Source organism: Pseudophryne corroboree, chromosome 1, assembly GCF_028390025.1.
Source record: "Pseudophryne corroboree isolate aPseCor3 chromosome 1, aPseCor3.hap2, whole genome shotgun sequence".
Lineage (NCBI taxonomy): Eukaryota > Metazoa > Chordata > Amphibia > Anura > Myobatrachidae > Pseudophryne > Pseudophryne corroboree.
In genome coordinates, this window is record NC_086444.1 from 959,612,096 (window position 1) to 959,636,476 (window position 24,381).

Below are 24,381 nucleotides of genomic sequence, written 5' to 3' on the forward strand. Positions count from 1 at the left end.
CTATTAGCCCTCAGCCACAAAATGTGTTGCTTGTTATCAATACAATTCTTCTCACAATGCAATCCTGCTGACTTCGACTAACCAGTCTGACTTGCATGTAATAGAAGGGAAGACAGCAGTGTCTAAATCAAGCTAACATTTTGTGGCATGCCTGGAGTTGATATGTTTAGTGTGATGTGACATACAATTGCATACAATTTCATACAGTTGTGATAAATCACCATATACACAGATGTGTCCTCTTCTAGTGTCATTCGTAGCAACCGTTGGTAACGCTAACCTGCGGGATGCTGTGATCATTCATACCCACAGGACTCCCATTCATAGTAAATGGATTGTGGGTGGGAGCGTACACACGCACCTTCGAATCTCGGGAGTCGCATATGGCATCGCGGCAACAACAGAAAGTGACACATCTGTATTTATAGAATAAATGATTATCAGTTATTTATATAGCGCACACATATTCTGCAGAACTTTACAGAGAATATTTGACTATTCACAGCAGAGCTTACAATTTATATTCCCTACCACATGTACGTAGACTGGGATTAATTTTTGTCAGAAGCCAATTCATTTACCCATATATTGATGAATCAAGATAACAATTCCACTAATGCTTTGATCTTCAGCAGACTTCTTGTCATACCAGGAACTACGGTATTTATAATTAATACAAAAGACATATGTTTATTTTAATGCATAAGTTGAAGCATGTACTGTAATTATAATTTAACTTAATTTTTAGAGTTATATGAGTCCAGCTTGAATAAACTTATTTTTAATAAAAGTGTAACCACAGTTGTTCAAATTCTGTATTTATGTAATGTATGTAATGAAAACAAAGGAGAGAGAGCAGCTACTTTATGTAAGAGTACTCTGGCAGAAGGGGGGTTGATAAATGTTATTAGTTGTCTTATATTTGAGAATGTCAGTTCTTAATTGCATCATCGTGCAATAAGCTGAGGAGCCGGAAATAGTGTACATTTTTAATGGATAAAAAACCCCTACCATGTTTCTTAAGGTTTGTGATGGGGTATGTTCATCTTCTTGTGTTATTCTGTCTGATGTAAAATTGTATTTACTACATACAGATATAACAGGTAGCCAATATACTACTTTGTTTGCACTCATATCTAAGGTTGGGAGCCCTTAAGAAGTAGGCAGCACCAAGATATACTGGGCCTGCTCTGTGGTGATCCATATTGGGTTACAAAAACATACAAATTACAATATATGAGATGCGGGGAACAGTAAATGTACATTAAAGCCCCCATTGTTGACTGGTATATCTATGCATACATTGCAAGGTTAGTGTCATAGGATGGTCTTGGTTTGACATTCTATTATTCCCGACTGCTACATCTACTGTATGGCCAGATTAACAATAGGGAGGATGGAGCTACACTCCAGGCCTCCACATAAAATTAGACCCATCATCATGACAGCATGATGAAGACCAGCTGCCTAGCTGGCCACATGGTCAGCCATAAATTCTAAGTATTAAAATTGATTTGATAGCTTGATATTCAATTTTCATATTTTCATGTCTTTAGGGAGACATTTTGGGCTGATTTGTGTAAGGGGAGTAACCATACAGCACTGGCCACATCCACACAGCAGTGGCTACATCCACACAGCACTGGTTACATCCACAAAGCACTGGTCACAGTTTTTCCCCTTCTTAGTTTAGGCCCTTCACCATTTTCAGGCCCATGTGACTCTTAATCCGGCCCTGCCTACAGCAGTTGTAAACTGTGAAAGGATGGGCTTACACTATAACGCTGCCTTTTGCCATGATAGTGTATTTGTAGATTTGCAGTTTTACCATTTGTGTTGGGCTTTCCTTTTACTGTCAGTAAGCTACCATTGATGACCACTTCTACTGGTGGTAATTAGCCACCAGAATTTCCCAACTGCGAGTGCCTATTGTGCACTAATTGTAAGAGAGTAGATGTTGCCACCTTCATTAGTAAATAGAACCAGTTAACATTTGGGTGCCTGGTTTAGCTGCTGCAGTGCCTCTATGCTGGTGACTGGCTGGTTCCTCCTGTGAGGTAGGCCAAACATAGACTCTGGCTAGTGGGGATGTAGTTGTGTGACCGTCGGTCACAATACTAATGCTGGGATCCTGCCTCCTAACATTCCCAAAAGTCGGCATGCCGACTAACAGGGACTATTCCCACTCATGGGTGTCCACAACACCCATTGAGTGGGAATAGAACCTATGGCATGCACAAGGGGCTTTATTGCACTCACCACCCCCACCAGCCATCTCGAAGTCGGGATCCCGGCGGTGGTTTGGTGACCACCAGTCACAGATACCCAACCTGGTCTGTGAGCCTAGAATAGGACAATCAGGGAGCTGATAATAATTTACAGTTGCCTACAGGGATACAGCAGACAGAATCTTGCAAGTAGAATGATGTTTATTGCTTGCTAATTACAAAGACTGTTATAAGACAATCTGTTGAGGGGATGTTTAGTCCAGATTGTAACTTTTTATATGACTGTCTCTTTTATATATTTTGTCACAAATGTTGGCAGGTGATATCCAGATTCTGTCCCTCGAACCAATCCAGAATGATTTATCCAGCCTTTGAACCAACATGGAGGATTTCACAGATTAACACTGTATATAGTCACAGCAGATGTGATTACATACAGCACCTGCCAAGTTAGTGAGAACTAAGCCCTGTTCTGTGGGCTTCAGGATTTAGTATTTATATCTTCCACACCAAAGACTTCCAAGGGTTCTGCTCCAGGGTATGGCTCCCTCCTCAAGCAAATTTTGGTCCCATAAAGTCTATGACCAGATCCTGTCGAAATATTATTCATACTGCTGCTTCTGCAGGTTCCAGTTAGATGATATTCCAATAGTTTATATAACATGAGCCATATCACCTTGGTTAGTTTGAATAAAGGAGGAGCCATTGCAAGTCAGAGGGACTGCCACTGTATTTAAGATACAAATATGGATACTTTGCAGCAACTATATGCAATTGCTGGGTACAGGATCTCCTGCAACCTCCCCCTGTAGACATCTAGGGATGTGGCTTCAAAGCAGTGATATAACCTCCACTTAAGAACAATCATCGTTCTTGGGGTCAGTTTTATCAGCTGGGAGAGAAAATATACTTTTCTTAGGCTTGTATCAATAAGAAAGTGATGGGAGTCAGATTTAGTACTGTAGTCACATAATTCAAACAATGATAATTTATGTAAAACTGCACCATCTTGTTTCTTGTGAACCAATAGAGTGGAAGATACCCATAGGCTCCAAAATGGCTGGATCACACCTTCTGCCACCTTCTGTCAGCATTTACAGCACCTCTTTCTATAAGAATTGAACATATGGTGTGGCCCAGTAATATGGTGTCTAATTAGCCTTCCTCACCAAGGCTTATGTAGTGCATTACCAATGAGAACTGTACTAGGTTTCAGAGGATCACAGTACTGACACAAGTAGATTCTTCTTATGTATAGGTAGTTGCCCAGATTATCTTTCTATTTAAGATTTTTAGATCGCAAGAGCAGGGCCTTCTCCCCTTATGTGCCTTTCCTTCTCTTACTTACACTACCTTATACTCAATAATCCCTTTGAAGGCACCTAGCCCCTGGTTTTCTGTATATACCTTGTACTTGTCCTATATTGTATCAAACTGTAAGTGCTTTTTCTTGTTTTGCTCATTTGTTTATGTACTCTGTAATGGGTGCTGTGGATACCTTGTGGCACCATATAAATAAAAGATAATAATAATAATAATAATAATAATACTTCCATCCTCACCTTTGGCATCTGCGAATATGTCATCAGAAAATAGCAAATCATAACGTCACATGAGCATATACCTTCAAAATATATACATAGAATGTTTCCTGCTGCTTACTGCTGCTATGAAATTAAATTACACCACTTAAGTGATGTCACCCAGCCTTATAAGACCACGTATAGCGGGTAATTCCAAGTTGATCGCAGCAGGAATTTAGTTAGCAATTGGGCAAAACCATGTGCACTGCAGGGGAGGCAGATTTAACATGTGCAGAGAGAGTTAGATTTGGGTGGGTTATTTTATTTCTGTGCAGGGTAAATACTGGCTGCTTTATTTTTACACTGCAAATTAGATTGCAGATTGAACACACCCCACCCAAATCTAACTCTCTCTGCACATGTTATATCTGCCTCCCCTGCAGTGCACATGGTTTTGCCAAATTGCTAACTAAATTCCTGCTGCGATCAACTTGGAATTACCCTCATAGTTCAGCTGGGGTAGACTTTAGCTTTTTCTGCCATGTGAGCATCAGAACATGCATCTTCAGCCCAAAATCAAATACTCTGGCATGTGTACTTTGGTCATACTGTACAAAGGGGCTGATTCAGAGTTTCAAGCAAGTTGATCACAATGTGGTCAGTGAATTATAAATGTATATTCACTAGAGATGAGCGCCTGAAATTTTTCGGGTTTTGTGTTTTGGTTTTGGGTTCGGTTCCGCGGCCGTGTTTTGGGTTCGAACGCGTTTTGGCAAAACCTCACCGAATTTTTTTTGTCGGATTCGGGTGTGTTTTGGATTCGGGTGTTTTTTTCAAAAAACACTAAAAAACAGCTTAAATCATAGAATTTGGGGGTCATTTTGATCCCAAAGTATTATTAACCTCAAAAACCATAATTTACACTCATTTTCAGTCTATTCTGAATACCTCACACCTCACAATATTATTTTTAGTCCTAAAATTTGCACCGAGGTCGCTGTGTGAGTAAGATAAGCGACCCTAGTGGCCGACACAAACACCGGGCCCATCTAGGAGTGGCACTGCAGTGTCACGCAGGATGTCCCTTCCAAAAAACCCTCCCCAAACAGCACATGACGCAAAGAAAAAAAGAGGCGCAATGAGGTAGCTGTGTGAGTAAGATTAGCGACCCTAGTGGCCGACACAAACACCGGGCCCATCTAGGAGTGGCACTGCAGTGTCACGCAGGATGGCCCTTCCAAAAAACCCTCCCCAAACAGCACATGACGCAAAGAAAAAAAGAGGCGCAATGAGGTAGCTGTGTGAGTAAGATTAGCGACCCTAGTGGCCGACACAAACACCGGGCCCATCTAGGAGTGGCACTGCAGTGTCACGCAGGATGTCCCTTCCAAAAAACCCTCCCCAAACAGCACATGACGCAAAGAAAAAAAGAGGCGCAATGAGGTAGCTGTGTGAGTAAGATTAGCGACCCTAGTGGCCGACACAAACACCGGGCCCATCTAGGAGTGGCACTGCAGTGTCACGCAGGATGTCCCTTCCAAAAAACCCTCCCCAAACAGCACATGACGCAAAGAAAAAAAGAGGCGCAATGAGGTAGCTGACTGTGTGAGTAAGATTAGCGACCCTAGTGGCCGACACAAACACCGGGCCCATCTAGGAGTGGCACTGCAGTGTCACGCAGGATGTCCCTTCAAAAAAACCCTCCCCAATCAGCACATGATGCAAAGAAAAAGAAAAGAAAAAAGAGGTGCAAGATGGAATTGTCCTTGGGCCCTCCCACCCACCCTTATGTTGTATAAACAAAACAGGACATGCACACTTTAACCAACCCATCATTTCAGTGACAGGGTCTGCCACACGACTGTGACTGATATGACGGGTTGGTTTGGACCCCCCCCAAAAAAGAAGCAATTAATCTCTCCTTGCACAAACTGGCTCTACAGAGGCAAGATGTCCACCTCATCTTCACCCTCCGATATATCACCATGTACATCCCCATCCTCACAGATTATCAATTCGTCCCCACTGGAATCCACCATCTCAGCTCCCTGTGTACTTTGTGGAGGCAATTGCTGCTGGTCAATGTCTCCGCGGAGGAATTGATTATAATTCATTTTAATGAACATCATCTTCTCCACATTTTCTGGATGTAACCTCGTACGCCGATTGCTGACAAGGTGAGCGGCGGCACAAAACACTCTTTCTGAGTACACACTTGTGGGAGGGCAACTTAGGTAGAATAAAGCCAGTTTGTGCAAGGGCCTCCAAATTGCCTCTTTTTCCTGCCAGTATAAGTACGGACTGTGTGACGTGCCTACTTGGATGCGGTCACTCATATAATCCTCCACCATTCTATCAATGTTGAGAGAATCATATGCAGTGACAGTAGACGACATGTCCGTAATCGTTGTCAGGTCCTTCAGTCCGGACCAGATGTCAGCATCAGCAGTCGCTCCAGACTGCCCTGCATCACCGCCAGCGGGTGGGCTCGGAATTCTGAGCCTTTTCCTCGCACCCCCAGTTGCGGGAGAATGTGAAGGAGGAGATGTTGACAGGTCGCGTTCCGCTTGACTTGACAATTTTGTCACCAGCAGGTCTTTCAACCCCAGCAGACCTGTGTCTGCCGGAAAGAGAGATCCAAGGTAGGCTTTAAATCTAGGATCGAGCACGGTGGCCAAAATGTAGTGCTCTGATTTCAACAGATTGACCACCCGTGAATCCTTGTTAAGCGAATTAAGGGCTGCATCCACAAGTCCCACATGCCTAGCGGAATCGCTCCCTTTTAGCTCCTTCTTCAATGCCTCCAGCTTCTTCTGCAAAAGCCTGATGAGGGGAATGACCTGACTCAGGCTGGCAGTGTCTGAACTGACTTCACGTGTGGCAAGTTCAAAGGGCATCAGAACCTTGCACAACGTTAAAATCATTCTCCACTGCGCCTGAGACAGGTGCATTCCACCTACTATATCGTGCTCAATTGTATAGGCTTGAATGGCCTTTTGCTGCTCCTCCAACCTCTGAAGCATATAGAGGGTTGAATTCCACCTCGTTACCACTTCTTGCTTCAGATGATGGCAGGGCAGGTTCAGTAGTTTTTGGTGGTGCTCCAGTCTTCTGTACGTGGTGCCTGTACGCCGAAAGTGTCCCGCAATTCTTCTGGCCACCGACAGCATCTCTTGCACGCCCCTGTCGTTTTTTAAAAAATTCTGCACCACCAAATTCAAGGTATGTGCAAAACATGGGACGTGCTGGAATTTGCCCATATTTAATGCGCACACAATATTGCTGGCGTTGTCCAATGCCACAAATCCACAGGAGAGTCCAATTGGGGTAAGCCATTCCGCGATGATCTTCCTCAGTTGCCGTAAGAGGTTTTCAGCTGTGTGCGTATTCTGGAAAGCGGTGATACAAAGCGTAGCCTGCCTAGGAAAGAGTTGGCGTTTGCGAGATGCTGCTACTGGTGCCGCCGCTGCTGTTCTTGCGGCGGGAGTCCATACATCTACCCAGTGGGCTGTCACAGTCATATAGTCCTGACCCTGCCCTGCTCCACTTGTCCACATGTCCGTGGTTAAGTGGACATTGGGTACAACTGCATTTTTTAGGACACTGGTGAGTCTTTTTCTGACGTCCGTGTACATTCTCGGTATCGCCTGCCTAGAGAAGTGGAACCTAGATGGTATTTGGTAACGGGGGCACACTGCCTCAATAAATTGTCTAGTTCCCTGTGAACTAACGGCGGATACCGGACGCACGTCTAACACCAACATAGTTGTCAAGGACTCAGTTATCCGCTTTGCAGTAGGATGACTGCTGTGATATTTCATCTTCCTCGCAAAGGACTGTTGAACAGTCAATTGCTTACTGGAAGTAGTACAAGTGGGCTTACGACTTCCCCTCTGGGATGACCATCGACTCCCAGCGGCAACAACAGCAGCGCCAGCAGCAGTAGGCGTTACACGCAAGGATGCATCGGAGGAATCCCAGGCAGGAGAGGACTCGTCAGAATTGCCAGTGACATGGCCTGCAGGACTATTGGCATTCCTGGGGAAGGAGGAAATTGACACTGAGGGAGTTGGTGGGGTGGTTTGCGTGAGCTTGGTTACAAGAGGAAGGGATTTACTGGTCAGTGGACTGCTTCCGCTGTCACCCAAAGTTTTTGAACTTGTCACTGACTTATTATGAATGCGCTGCAGGTGACGTATAAGGGAGGATGTTCCGAGGTGGTTAACGTCCTTACCCCTACTTATTACAGCTTGACAAAGGGAACACACGGCTTGACACCTGTTGTCCGCATTTCTGGTGAAATACCTCCACACCGAAGAGCTGATTTTTTTGGTATTTTCACCTGGCATGTCAACGGCCATATTCCTCCCACGGACAACAGGTGTCTCCCCGGGTGCCTGACTTAAACAAACCACCTCACCATCAGAATCCTCCTGGTCAATTTCCTCCCCAGCGCCAGCAACACCCATATCCTCCTCATCCTGGTGTACTTCAACACTGACATCTTCAATCTGACTATCAGGAACTGGACTGCGGGTGCTCCTTCCAGCACTTGCAGGGGGCGTGCAAATGGTGGAAGGCGCATGCTCTTCACGTCCAGTGTTGGGAAGGTCAGGCATCGCAACCGACACAATTGGACTCTCCTTGTGGATTTGGGATTTCGAAGAATGCACAGTTCTTTGCTGTGCTGCTTTTGCCAGCTTGAGTCTTTTCATTTTTCTAGCGAGAGGCTGAGTGCTTCCATCCTCATGTGAAGCTGAACCACTAGCCATGAACATAGGCCAGGGCCTCAGCCGTTCCTTGCCACTCCGTGTGGTAAATGGCATATTGGCAAGTTTACGCTTCTCCTCCGACAATTTTATTTTAGGTTTTGGAGTCCTTTTTTTACTGATATTTGGTATTTTGGATTTGACATGCTCTGTACTATGACATTGGGCATCGGCCTTGGCAGACGACGTTGCTGGCATTTCATCGTCTCGGCCATGACTAGTGGCAGCAGCTTCAGCATGAGGTGGAAGTGGATCTTGATCTTTCCCTAATTTTGGAACCTCAACATTTTTGTTCTCCATATTTTAATAGGCACAACTAAAAGGCACCTCAGGTAAACAATGGAGATGGATGGATTGGATACTAGTATACAATTATGGACGGGCTGCCGAGTGCCGACACAGAGGTAGCCACAGCCGTGAACTACCGCACTGTACTGTGTCTGCTGCTAATATATAGACTGGTTGATAAAGAGATAGTATACTCGTAACTAGTATGTATGTATAAAGAAAGAAAAAAAAAACCACGGTTAGGTGGTATATACAATTATGGACGGGCTGCCGAGTGCCGACACAGAGGTAGCCACAGCCGTGAACTACCGCACTGTACTGTGTCTGCTGTTAATATATAGACTGGTTGATAAAGAGATAGTATACTCGTAACTAGTATGTATGTATAAAGAAAGAAAAAAAAACCACGGTTAGGTGGTATATACAATTATGGACGGGCTGCCGAGTGCCGACACAGAGGTAGCCACAGCCGTGAACTACCGCACTGTACTGTGTCTGCTGCTAATATAGACTGGTTGATAAAGAGATAGTATACTCGTAACTAGTATGTATGTATAAAGAAAGAAAAAAAAACCACGGTTAGGTGGTATATACAATTATGGACGGGCTGCCGAGTGCCGACACAGAGGTAGCCACAGCCGTGAACTACCGCACTGTACTGTGTCTGCTGCTAATATATAGACTGGTTGATAAAGAGATAGTATACTCGTAAATAGTATGTATGTATAAAGAAAGAAAAAAAAACCACGGTTAGGTGGTATATACAATTATGGACGGGCTGCCGAGTGCCGACACAGAGGTAGCCACAGCCGTGAACTACCGCACTGTACTGTGTCTGCTGCTAATATAGACTGGTTGATAAAGAGATAGTATACTCGTAACTAGTATGTATGTATAAAGAAAGAAAAAAAAACCACGGTTAGGTGGTATATACAATTATGGACGGGCTGCCGAGTGCCGACACAGAGGTAGCCACAGTCGTGAACTACCGCACTGTACTGTGTCTGCTGCTAATATATAGACTGGTTGATAAAGAGATAGTATACTCGTAACTAGTATGTATGTATAAAGAAAGAAAAAAAAACCACGGTTAGGTGGTATATACAATTATGGACGGGCTGCCGAGTGCCGACACAGAGGTAGCCACAGCCGTGAACTACCGCACTGTACTGTGTCTGCTGCTAATATATAGACTGGTTGATAAAGAGATAGTATACTCGTAACTAGTATGTATGTATAAAGAAAGAAAAAAAAACCACGGTTAGGTGGTATATACAATTATGGACGGGCTGCCGAGTGCCGACACAGAGGTAGCCACAGCCGTGAACTACCGCACTGTACTGTGTCTGCTGCTAATATATAGACTGGTTGATAAAGAGATAGTATACTCGTAACTAGTATGTATGTATAAAGAAAGAAAAAAAAACCACGGTTAGGTGGTATATACAATTATGGACGGGCTGCCGAGTGCCGACACAGAGGTAGCCACAGCCGTGAACTACCGCACTGTACTGTGTCTGCTGCTAATATATAGACTGGTTGATAAAGAGATAGTATACTCGTAACTAGTATGTATGTATAAAGAAAGAAAAAAAAACCACGGTTAGGTGGTATATACAATTATGGACGGGCTGCCGAGTGCCGACACAGAGGTAGCCACAGCCGTGAACTACCGCACTGTACTGTGTCTGCTGCTAATATAGACTGGTTGATAAAGAGATAGTATACTTGTAACTAGTATGTATGTATAAAGAAAGAAAAAAAAACCATGGTTAGGTGGTATATACAATTATGGACGGGCTGCCGAGTGCCGACACAGAGGTAGCCACAGCCGTGAACTACCGCACTGTACTGTGTCTGCTGCTAATATATAGACTGGTTGATAAAGAGATAGTATACTCGTAACTAGTATGTATGTATAAAGAAAGAAAAAAAAAACACGGTTAGGTGGTATATACAATTATGGACGGGCTGCCGAGTGCCGACACAGAGGTAGCCACAGCCGTGAACTACCGCACTGTACTGTGTCTGCTGCTAATATAGACTGGTTGATAAAGAGATAGTATACTCGTAACTAGTATGTATGTATAAAGAAAGAAAAAAAAACCACGGTTAGGTGGTATATACAATTATGGACGGGCTGCCGAGTGCCGACACAGAGGTAGCCACAGCCGTGAACTACCGCACTGTACTGTGTCTGCTGCTAATATAGACTGGTTGATAAAGAGATAGTATACTCGTAACTAGTATGTATGTATAAAGAAAGAAAAAAAAACCACGGTTAGGTGGTATATACAATTATGGACGGGCTGCCGAGTGCCGACACAGAGGTAGCCACAGCCGTGAACTACCGCACTGTACTGTGTCTGCTGCTAATATATAGACTGGTTGATAAAGAGATAGTATACTCGTAACTAGTATGTATGTATAAAGAAAGAAAAAAAAACCACGGTTAGGTGGTATATACAATTATGGACGGGCTGCCGAGTGCCGACACAGAGGTAGCCACAGCCGTGAACTACCGCACTGTACTGTGTCTGCTGCTAATATAGACTGGTTGATAAAGAGATAGTATACTCGTAACTAGTATGTATGTATAAAGAAAGAAAAAAAAACCACGGTTAGGTGGTATATACAATTATGGACGGGCTGCCGAGTGCCGACACAGAGGTAGCCACAGCCGTGAACTACCGCACTGTACTGTGTCTGCTGCTAATATATAGACTGGTTGATAAAGAGATAGTATACTACTAATATTATATATACTGGTGGTCAGGTCACAGGTCACTAGTCACACTGGCAGTGGCACTCCTGCAGCAAAAGTGTGCACTGTTTAATTTTAATATAATATTATGTACTCCTGGCTCCTGCTATAACCTATAACTGGCACTGCAGTAGTGCTCCCCAGTCTCCCCCACAATTATAAGCTGTGTGAGCTGAGCAGTCAGACAGATATATAATATATATAGATGATGCAGCACACTGGCCTGAGCCTGAGCAGTGCACACAGATATGGTATGTGACTGACTGAGTCACTGTGTGTATCGCTTTTTTCAGGCAGAGAACGGATATATTAAATAAACTGCACTGTGTGTCTGGTGGTCACTCACTATATAATATATTATGTACTCCTGGCTCCTGCTATAACCTATAACTGGCACTGCAGTAGTGCTCCCCAGTCTCCCCCACAATTATAAGCTGTGTGAGCTGAGCAGTCAGACAGATATATATAATATTATATATAGATAATAGATGATGCAGCACACTGGCCTGAGCCTGAGCAGTGCACACAGATATGGTATGTGACTGAGTCACTGTGTGCTGTGTATCGCTTTTTTCAGGCAGAGAACGGATTATAAATAAAACTGGTGGTCACTGGTCACTATCAGCAAAACTCTGCACTGTACTGAGTACTCCTAATGCTCCCCAAAATTAGTAAATCAAGTGTCTCTCTAATCTATTCTAAACGGAGAGGACGCCAGCCACGTCCTCTCCCTATCAATCTCAATGCACGTGTGAAAATGGCGGCGACGCGCGGCTCCTTATATAGAATCCGAGTCTCGCGATAGAATCCGAGCCTCGCGAGAATCCGACAGCATCATGATGACGTTCGGGCGCGCTCGGGTTAACCGAGCAAGGCGGGAAGATCCGAGTCGCTCGGACCCGTGAAAAAAAACATGAAGTTCTGGCGGGTTCGGATTCAGAGAAACCGAACCCGCTCATCTCTAATATTCACCTGTATTCAGAGGCACTGCTGCCCTATTATGAGGCTTCTTACAAGTAGGAATCACTTGTAGATGTGTGCTCCAGTCACTGACAAATGTGCATGGCTCTGATTTAAATACAGGTTGAGTATCCCTTATCCAAAATGCTTGGGACCAGAGGTATTTTGGATATGGGATTTTTCCGTATTTTGGAATAATTGCATACCATAATGAGATATCATGGTGATGGAACCCAAGTCTAAGCACAGAATGTATTTATGTTTCATATACACCTTATACACACAGCCTGAAGGTCATTTTAGCCAATATTTTTTATAACTTTGTGCATTAAACAAAGTGTGTGTACATTCACACAATTCATTTATGTTTCTTATACACCTTATACTCACAGCCTGAAGGTCATTTAATACAATATTTTTAATAACTTTGTGTATTAAACAAGGTTTGTGTACATTGAGCCATCAAAAAACAAAAGTTTCACTATCTCACTCTCACTCAAAAAAGTCTGTATTTCGGAATATTCCGTATTTCGGATATTTGGATATGGGATACTCAACCTGTATTGAAAATCATTAGATGTGCCTGCAAACGAGGCCTTAAGTGTTTTGTTTGGTTTATCCATCTGCAAGAGTAGCTTGCTCAAACCCCATGAAGTCCTCTTACTGTTCTCTGAGCACTATGACATGCTCCCAGTTCCCAGTATGCCACATTGTAGTGTCCCCATTTCAAATCAAGCAACACAGTGTCCCCAGTACATATTATGGCACATTGAAATACACCCAGTTAATTTTACTGTATGTAACATAGCCCCCAGTTCATATTTTTCAACACTGTAGTGCCCCTAGTTCATACAATGTAACATTACAGTGCCCCCAATTCATATTATACCACTCTATACTGCAAAGATAGGCAATGACTGGCACTCCAGTTGCTGTGGAACTACAGATGGGTCCACATTTATCTTGAATTTTAATAGGATTAACTGAGACAGGCCAGTCGGACTTAATCCCCTCCTTTAATGACTTAATCCCCTGCTGTATTGTTCTCTGTATTGTATTGCAGCTGAGAACAATAGATGAAGGGTTTATGCTAATAAATCATGTTGTATCTAGGCACAGAAAACTAGTCAACATAACGGTGGACCCATCTGTATACATCTCAACATGCCCTGCCTCAGTTTTAGCATACTCCAACACAAAAACTGTGGCAGTGGGTTTTGAAATTTGTAGTTCCACATCAGCTGGAATGCCATGTGTTGCCTACCTCTACTATAGTTTGTCCAGTTTATAGTGTGATACATTACAGTGATCCATTACAGTGCCCACTGCGCCAGATGGGACAAATCCAATGGCTACATAGGCAAATTTCATGAACATGGTAGAAAACTGTTTGATATGTATCTAGGGCCTCCTAGGACTTTGTGTCCCTTAGCAATGGCACAATCTAAACTCACTATAGGCAAGCGCATGACCTCTATGTTCAAAATTCAATACAAATTTGAATACAAAATTCATTACAAATTCAGTTTAACAGATCATAGACGATGCAATATCCACAAACAGTACTTTCTATATTAAGGATAAACATTATTTCTTCTTTGGAAGAATGTGGGCAACAAAGACAGAAGATTGGGGAAATGCTCTCAACTATAAATCTGCAGCCTGAAAAAGTTGTTAAAACAGATCTCAATAGGAGTTGTTAGATAGATATATAGCTGCTGGCTCTCACTCAACTGTTGCTGCAGCATCCATACAATTAAGGTCTGCTGATTACTAAAGTACTCATAAGCTTAATAGAGTGATGCCCAAGTACCCCAGTCTTTTTTTGATGTGAAAGGGTCCATAATATACTCTTGGATGGGGATCTACACTGGTCACAGGCTAAAGCCAATAGTCTATATCAGGCCTGACCAACCTGTGGCACTTCAGCCTTTGTGAAACTACAAGTCCCAGCATGCCCTTCTACACTTTTGCTATTAAGAAATGCTAAAACTGTGGCAGAGCATGCTGGGATATGTAGTTTCACAACAGCTGGAGAGCCACAGGTTGGCCAGGCTTGGTCTATAGCCTGTCTATAGCCAGTAAATGAACTTTTACATATTTGATCTAAATGGAACATTTCATTCAGATCCAGAATTTTATAAATTTGCTTAAATACTCAGATAAATATTCCAAGCAGAGCATCAACTATGTTTCCTAAGTAAATGGTATATTCTACAACCATAAATATGTATTCCTTATTTTCTGAATACTGCATATTGTAGGTGAGTGACCTACAATGATCACGATATGTCCTAAAAAAGTTCCCCACTGGATCACTTAACTGAACTTCCCTTAACTCTCTTCTGTGGCCCTCGCTGTCTAACAAAGCTGAGGCACTCTACAATGGGGTCTACATTAGAACTATTATGGTACAGTAAGTCAATATGGGGGTCAATAATAGGGATGTCACGATGGTCATCACTGGAGACAAGAGCATCACTAGGCAACCCAGAATACTGTTTGAAAATACCATCCTCTGCACTGCAAGAGAACATGGTCTCCACAGAGGAAGAGATGGTTGTGTCCTGATGATTTAGCAGTTTGCACCTATTACTCAAGGATGGATGAGCTGTGGTTGCTTCTGATAACTGTTGTCTAGCAACTTGGATCTGTCTTTCTGTACTGGATGATGATGCTTCATCTCTTGATTATTGTAGCCTGTCATCTTGATGGGGATAACAAACACATCCAAATCCATTGTCCAAGATCATGCAGGTCAACAACTGTTGAAGAACCTTGCACAACTGTAACATATTGGACTTATTTTTCAGACCCCTAGTCAGGTGCCATGAGCACTTCTTTTCTCAGTCCTTGTGCCACTTTAACTTCAACAAGGGGAGCTATCAAAGTGATTAAGAACCTATATATACTGTATATGGGCATCTAGTGCTGGTTGAGACAGTTGACCAACCCCTGATTACCATTCTCCTCAAACTCCTCAAACTCCTGCATACTGCCTCAATATTCAAAGGTACATTCTGGATGAGGTGAACAAATGTGGAGAGGACCTCCATCTCGCTGTGTCTTTATCACATGCTCAGCACCTGGACTCCGGTGTCTCTGATGCTGATAATGACCTGGATGTCATTGAGTTTGAGGTTCTCTCTCCCAGACACATGGAGGAACATCATGATGCAACACTCACGGATGGCCTCTGCCAAAGGCTGTCTTGTGTTGTCTTGGATGGCTGGCCTTCTTCATTCAGGGAACTATCTTTTGTAGCATCCTTTTGTATGGTCAGTGTTTTGTGATACCTTATGACCTATAAGGTTTCTATGCTCAATAGGCCCAGCAGAGGTACCTCAGGCTTGATGCTATCACACAGCAGTCTAAGGATGCCCTGTTTTGGCCCTCTATGGCTGCTGATATTGAGTTAATTGTCTGTGGCTATGCCACTTGAAATGCTTTATGGGCCCATCATACCAAGAAACCACTCACTTACCATGAGGTTCCTTACCGCCCTTGATCTATTGTTGCTGCAAATCTCTTTGAATGGAGGGGGTAAGAAAACCTTGTGTTAGAGTATTTATATTCCGGATGGTTTGAGATAGATTATGTTTCTAAACTGATAAGTGTCACAGTCATCAATAAAATGAAAGACAGTTTTCTGCACACGGCATATCATACAAGATACTTATTGACAATACCATGCAGTTTATGAGTGGTGAGTTTCAAACCTTCACCAGTGAATGGGACCTCTCACATGTCATGAGCAGCCACTGCTATCCACAGTCCAATAGACTAACAGAAAAATGAATACAATCTGTGAAGCACCTGTTAGATAAATGTTATTGAGATGCTTCTGATATATTCATGGTGCTCCAAAATTTGAGAAATACTTAGATAGATGGGCTTCCCTTTATTTATTCTTCTGTCCAGGTGCATCTACACCATCATTTCCATCACCAAGTTCAAACTCAGACTACAAATTGAGAACAACATGCATGATGTTCTACAGAATTTCAGATTGTGGCTGAAAGCCACTCATGATAAAACATCCAATCGCTTTAGACCATTGGGGTAATTCAGAGTTGATCACAGCAGCAAATTTGTTGGCAGTTGGGCAAAACCAGGTGGGTAATTCAGACCTGATCATAGCAGCAAATTTGTTAGCAATTGAGCAAAACCATGTGCTCTGCGGGGGGCAGATATAACATGTGCAGAGAGAGTTAGATTTGGGTGGAGTGTGTTCAAACTGAAATCTAGAAATCTAAATTGCAGTGTAAAAATAAAACAGGCATTATTTACTCTGCACAGAAACAATGTATCCCACCCAAATTTAACTCTCTCTGCAAATGTTATATCTGCCACACCTGCAGTGCATATGGGGGGTAATTCCGAGTTGATCACAGCATCAAATTTGTTAGCAGTTGGTTAAAACCATGTGCACTGCAGGGAAGCAGATATAACATTTGCAGAGAGAGTTAGATTTGGGTGGGTTATTTTGTTTCTGTGCAGGGTAAATACTGGCTGCTTTATTTTTACACTGCAATTTAGATTTCAGTTTGAACACACCCCACCCAAATCTAACTCTCTCTGCAAATGTTATATCTGCCACACCTGCAGTGCAAATGGTTTTGCCCAACTGCTAACAAATTTGATGCTGCGATCAACTCGGAATTACCCCCATGGTTTTGCCCATTAGCTAACAAATTTGCTGCTACGATCAGGTCTGAATTTGCAGAGAGAGCAAAATTTGGGTGGGTTATTCTGTTTCTGTGCAGGGTAAATACTGCCTGCTTTATTTCTACACTTTGTTTGAACACACCCCACCCAAATCTAACTGTCTCTGCACATGTTATATCTGCCCCCGCCTGCAGTGCACATGGTTTTGCCTAACTGCTAACAAATTTGCTGCTGTGATCAACTCTGAATTAGGCCCATTGTCCCATGGGAAAATTGTCAGCATTGAAACTAGAGATGTGCACTTCAGTTTTTCTGAAATACAAAAAAACGCCTGAACTTAGGGATTCTGAGTTGAATCCAATTCCAGTTCGAAATCACTTTGGGGTTCCAAGTGGAACTGAGTCTCATCTTGGGTCTGTTGTCAGTTCGGAACTCGGATCTAGAAACTGAACTCTGGATTTGGATTGCATGCAAACAAGTCCAAATTACATGATTGTAGTTGTTTTACTGCTTTTTATTGACTTTTTTTTATCAATGTTTATAGATTTTTTTTAATTTTAAAGGAATCCATAAACAATCAAAAAAACAAATCTGGCCCAAAACACTTGAGGTGGTTTTGACAAAACCAAAATATGATGATGAATTACAACCAAAACCAAAACATGGGGGCTGCACACATCTCTAATTGAGTCTACTGAAAGGTCTGACATTGTCTGGACAGTGCAGGAATCTTCCAACAGGGCCAACAGCTGTGTGGTGCAATGTGTGTGTCAACACCTCCACTGCACCAAACTGACTAATAACATTAAATGAGTGCAATTCTTCTCCCACACATCTGATTACATTTTACACAGTTGGAGTTAATGACCAACAAGGTGGTAATTTACAGTACATAGGGGGCGATTCAGCATGAATTGCAATGGTGCTGAAATTGTTATTGAGCAATTTTAGCACCGGTGTGCATGCACGCATGCCGGTGTGCGTGGTCTAAGCCCTGGTGGGGGTCAGTGATGGGGCATTTGGAGGGTGCAGTCCGGACAACGTATGCTTGTCCGCACCTTTTGCATGGCAGGCCACGACAGCTGTGTGATGTTACACGCAGCCTCTGCGACACAAAAGGTGGCGGGTAGCTGTTTGCTTTCACAGGCAGAGGGCTACCCTTATCATGCAAGGGCTCGCATGTTAGTAGGGGGGGGGGAGAATCCGGCATGCGTTGTGTGATTTTTCATACAACTACAACCCATGCTGAAGTAGGCCCATAATCCACAGTCGACAGCATGCTTTGCTTCATTGTCTAAATTGCAACTGATTGATCAAAACAAACTGAGTTGATACAATGATGGAATGTACAGTACATCATAGCATCAACTCAGTTTGTTTTGATCAGTCTGTACAGTTGGGGTTATTCAGGTAGCATCACTGAGTAATGCAACTGCAATAACCCCATTCCCGGTGCCAATGTGCATGCGCAGGTCCCGTGCTGCGTGTGCACGACCATCCAATGTGATCTGATCACATTGACTGCGAATGCCTCTGTCTGATTGAGAGGATTTGAGTGAGGGAAAATATTCATAATTTGTAACACTATTTTATTGATTTTAATGCAAAACAAATATAAGAAAAAGTATTAATAATAATAATAATAATAATAATAACAACAATAATGTTTTTATTTATAGGGTGCCCACAAGTATCCCTAGTGGCATATAGTGACAATTATAGTTTAAAAAAAAATAAAAAAATGATGTTGAGGCAGACAGTGCAGGTGCAAAATCAAAGGGGGTATTCAATTGGATGAGAGATTTAGCAAGGTAAAAACCTTGTGGACCTCGCACCCAAATTTGAATTACTGCGGATTTGTGTGATCCTGATAGCCATGGTATGTAATTTAAAAAAATGTTTGCAAGATTTTCAGCTCTGAAGTCCCTGTGGCATGAGTAAAAAATAAATAAATAAATAATGATACTTACCCCTCTGCTGGGAGGTAAGTGGGCTGCTTGGATGCTCAGGGGTTGCCGGAAGAGGAGGTTGAGGCTGGTAGATGTAGTGCTCCAAGGTGATGACTCTGTGGGGGTATATAGTTTGGGGGGGTCACACACACACACACACACACACTGGTGGTCACATAAACACGCATGCACACACACTCACTTAAAGACACACACACACACTTACACACACTCACGCAAAACTCATACTCACAGCTACTGCAGGAGTCCAGATCCTTATGCTGGAGGAGAAGACACTGTTTGAGAAGGTATGTAATTACTGACTAAGCTAATTGGATACTTCCAATTGATTAGTTAGTCTTCAGGGTTGGTGCTGCCAGAGTGCCAGGGCAAATCACACTGATTTTTTCTAAAAAAAATAACAAATTTAGGAAAATCAGACTTACCCTGGTGGTGCGTGAAAGTAGAAGCCGTGATTTCTCCTGTAATTCAATAGCAAAACTCTGTGGCTACGGGGAAAAAAACCAGCACAGCAGTTTTTAAAAAAAATTTCCTACCATCAATTGAATTCCCCCTGAAAGACTGCTAAAATGATGAGACAGTTATTCATAGCAGCACGCTATGTCCTGGAAAGGGCATATGGAATGGATCAAAGTTGCTGACTTTGAGGGGGAACCCACTGGATACAGGGATATGCAGGGTGAGAATCGAGAGGGTATAGGGTTCTGCTTATGTGAGCTAATGGGGATAAAAATCTGTGCAAGGTAAAAAAAATAGAAGCTTGCCTACACCCACGATTTGCCTCTCCACCTTTATAATCTAATTTCACATTTCTTAAAACAGATTTTTTTACTGTTTCTCTTACTACTACTACTACTACTACTACTACTACTACTAATAATAATAATAATAATAATTTTATTTATGTAGCATTCTTCCTCCAATAGGACTCAAGGCCCTTAACAGATAGAATGAACATAATACAGTATAGACAAGGCCACCATCAGGGGGGTATTTTGGCACTCCAGTCCTGGTCCCTGACCATAAGGGGTCCTGCATGGCAGTGGTGTGGATTGGAGCACACTGCATGCTGCCACAGAGGGACATCACCGGTGCCATTACAAATTTGGAGGCGATGGCAAGCCAATTTGAGCTTGTGGAGCGGCAGCTAATCAGGACTGTCTGCAGAGACTCCAAATTTGAATGTCCCTCTATAACTGCCTCCTCTGGACTCCCATTTCTGCTGCTGGCCACTTAATGTCCTGTGGCCTTTTGTCAGGACTGTTAACCTGCACCCAGAACAGAAAGTTGTGGGGCTGCAGGGGAAGGGGGGGCAGAAGGTGAGGGGTGGTGGGCATGGTGGAGAGCACTGTCTATTCTTGCAGCCCCAGGCTCCACAATTTCTGATGGTAGCCGTGAGTACAGAAACAGTGAAGTACAGAAAAGCTTTTCATAAAATACAGAGAGCATGGAGATACTAAAGGGACGCTTCAGTAAACAGGAAAGTCTCATGTCTCAATGATTATAGAGTGGGATCGCCTTGAACTGTGAGGGAAAGCAAGATCCATAGAGTCAGAGCCACTCTGCTAAAAACTCAACTCCCTAGATGGATTACGGGAGATTCTAGGTACTGCCAAAATTCCTTCGTCTATATATCACAGTAATCAAGCTGGCAGTATGGAATCAGAAGCTGCTTTGAGTACCTTGAGCTCTGGTCACTTAAGGCTTTGAAAATCAGTGAACCAGTCTTGAAAACAATTTGCCATCTTACAGGCAGCCAGTAGAGGGAGTAGAGAATTGATGTTATGGGGCTGGTTGATTTACAGCCTGGCAGCTGCATTTTGTACCAGCTGTAAGCGTTGCAGTTCTTTGGCTGGGAGACCAAGGTAGAGGGCATTGCAGTATTTTAATCAATATGATACAAATGCATATATTACTTCTGGCAGCTCTTCAGAAGTAATTGCAGTATGCAGTTGATTCTGTCTATGTTCTTTAGATGAAAGAAGGAGGTTTTTATTGTGAATGATACCCAAGTTTAAGTGTTAAGCCATTATCCAGGACAAGGTCAAAATTCCCCAGATGATCAGTGTTTTAAAATTCTCAACCCACACATGAAGTTCTAGTTGGTTGGCTATGCTGCATTCTTGTCCTTTGAGGTTGAGGTCCTATAATAAGGACTTCTGTTTTATGAGGATTGAGATGCAGCCATATAACTTGTGTCAGTGGTAGTTAAATTGGTACAGTTTGTCCATTAATGCTAGGCTTTAAGGGGATCCAATCAGGATCCCAATGGTTGGGATCCCAGCAGTGGAAATACTGATGCTGGAATCCAGATACTGCTTGTATTGCCAGTGCCGACATCACGTATAGGATCACAATCCCAGTGCCAAAATCCTGAACAACTGTTGCTGGGTCATGGGAGAGGTAAGCCGCGGGGGTAGGGGGGGTAGGTTTAAGCAATGGGGAGGGTTAGGGATAGGCTGCAAGGAGGGGGGGTTAGGTCTAGGCTGTGGGAAGAGAGATTAGGTTTAGGTTTAAGCTGCGGGGAGAGGGGCATAGGTTTAGGCATCACCGGGGAGAGTTAGGTTTCGGTTGTGGGGCGGTAGTTTTAGGCTGCGGGAAAGGAGGATTAGGTTTAGGCTGTGGGGAGGGGTGATAGGTTTAGGCACCACTAGGGAGGGTTAGGGTTAGGCTTTGGGGGAAGGGGTAGTTTTAGGCTGCAGGAAGGGAGGGTTAGGGTGAGGGTGGTAGGGTTAGCGTACTTACCCGACCCCTGTTGGAAATCTAACCATCGGGATGCTGCTGTATTTTGACCACCGGCATCACAAACACCGTAAATCAGCACCAACCCACTTAAAAACTATATGCAAGGATCATAAAGAGCATTGTTGAAAAATACAACTGAAGGCTAACCCTTATTAATTGCAGCTTTTATTCACAGTGGGGCCTAGACATGTGTTGATGCTAAAATTTATTTGTACTATGTGACATACATGTTTTCTACTTAAGTTAATGTTACTGAACTATTGTTTTTAAACATCTACAATAAAACAAAGTCATTATTTTGAGTAATAATACACAGTGAAAAAAAATCTATTTGTCGAAAGTGAACTGTTCGGTACATTATATATGTAATAAAAAAAATCTGCAAAAAGTCTAGATATTATATTTATAGCACTTTATATGAAGTTTTCAAATCTGTATAAAATGGCAAATTGCTTAGACTTCTTATTCCACAAACGGTGATGATTCTGCTTCTTTTACATCAAATGCAGTGGAGTATGTGTTTGGATTATCTTTGCGTTACTGACCTTTTAAAGGAAAATAGTAAAGACAGCTCACTGTTTAGTAAATGACATTGGACTTTGTAAAGTCAAAGTTCACACGTATTTTGTATCATTCCTTCCACTGTGGATTTGATCTATTCCCAGGTTACCTATATTTGCTGTGTAGCTTGATCTATCACTAATGGACCAGGGAGGTTAACTTAGCATTTATATGCTGGAAGCAGTAGGAAGCAATATTCTGCTACAAGGAATTGATACGCATTGCTTCATCATAGACTTCAGATAATCCCCAGAAAAGATTGTTACATCAAAAACAAGATTTATAGATACTTGAGAAAACTCCATAGAACTCATTTTCTTAACTTTTGCTAGCAAACTCTGAAAATAATTTTATTATACAGACATTCTATGTGCACTTATGGTGATTTATGTTTAAAAAATACAAATAGCGCCTAAATATGAGACTACATGTATATCATATAATGCATAGAAGTATTTGAAGATATGCAAATATGGTTAATGTCTCATTTAATGACCTTGGAAAATACATATGTGTGCAAATCTCCGTGTTTTGATTTTGGTTTTAAATCATCAACATTTTTTGGCTTTGGCAAAATTAACCTCAAGTTTTTCAGTTTTGGTCTGGCTTTCTTTAAATATTGATAAAACAGTTAAAATCATGTAACGTGGAACATAACATCACTAACATTCATTTTCATTAATTTCAAGTCAGTTTTGACCACCTCACAGCTCACAATATTGTCTTAAACAACACTGGGCAAAGACTGCAGTGAGCTGGCTGCCTAAACTAAGAGACCGAGCAGTGGCACAAACACATGCAGTTTAAAAAAAATGGGCCTAATTCAGACCTGATCGCTAGCAAGTGATTTTTGCACTGCTGCGATCAGATAGTCCCTGCCTATAGGGGGAGTGTATTTTAGCTGTGCAAGTGTGCGAACGCATATGTATCAGAGCTCTACAAACAGATTTTGTGCAGTCTCTGCACAGCCCAGGATTTACTCAGCTGCTGCAATCACATCAGCCTGTCTGGGACCGGAATTGATATCAGGAACCTTCCCTGCAAACGCTTTGACACGCCTGCATTTTTCCAGACATTCCCTGAAAAGGGTCAGTTGACACCCACAAACGCCTTCTTCCTGTCAATTTCCTTGCGATCGCCCGTGTGAATGGATCCGTCGCACAAACCCATCTCTGAGTGGTGATCCGATTTGTACCCATGCGATGCACCTGCGCATTGTGGTGCATATGCGGTTTGGACCTGATCACCCGCTGTGTGAAAACGCACAGCAGCAATCAGGTCTGAATTAGTCCTTATAGCACATTTGTGAAAAACAATTATAAGTAACTGCAGCTCACTTCTAACAAACATAATTTAGAGCCGATCGGTGCACAGACAGTTATTGCACTCTTAAGCCCCAATCGTTGTGCACACTCACAGTGGGGAAGGCCTGGCATGTGGGGGAGACTCCTGCATGTCAGAGAAACTGGCCCTGTCCACAGGGTTCTAGCCCTGTCCTGTATGCTGTAAAAATACAGGGGTGCTGTTATTAAAATAAAAATACACTGGCCCTGTCCTGTATGCTGTAAAAATACAGGGGTGCTGTTGTTAAAATCAAAGTACACTGGACCTGTCCTGTATGCTGTAAAAATACAGGGGTGCTGTTGTTAAAATAAAAGTACACTAGCCCTGTCTTGTATGCTGTACAATTACAGGGGTGCTGTGAAAATAAAGGGGCACTGTTCTGTGTGCTGTAATAATAAAAAGGTGCTGTCCTGTGAAATGAAGAACCAACATTTGGAGCAAAAAATAGTGGAAGATCAGGAACCACCTCCAGTTCCTAGTACTAGTGCTGAAGCTGCTGCTGCCACCAGTCATGACATTGATGATGCAATTCCATCAACATCATCTGTTAAGGCTGATGCC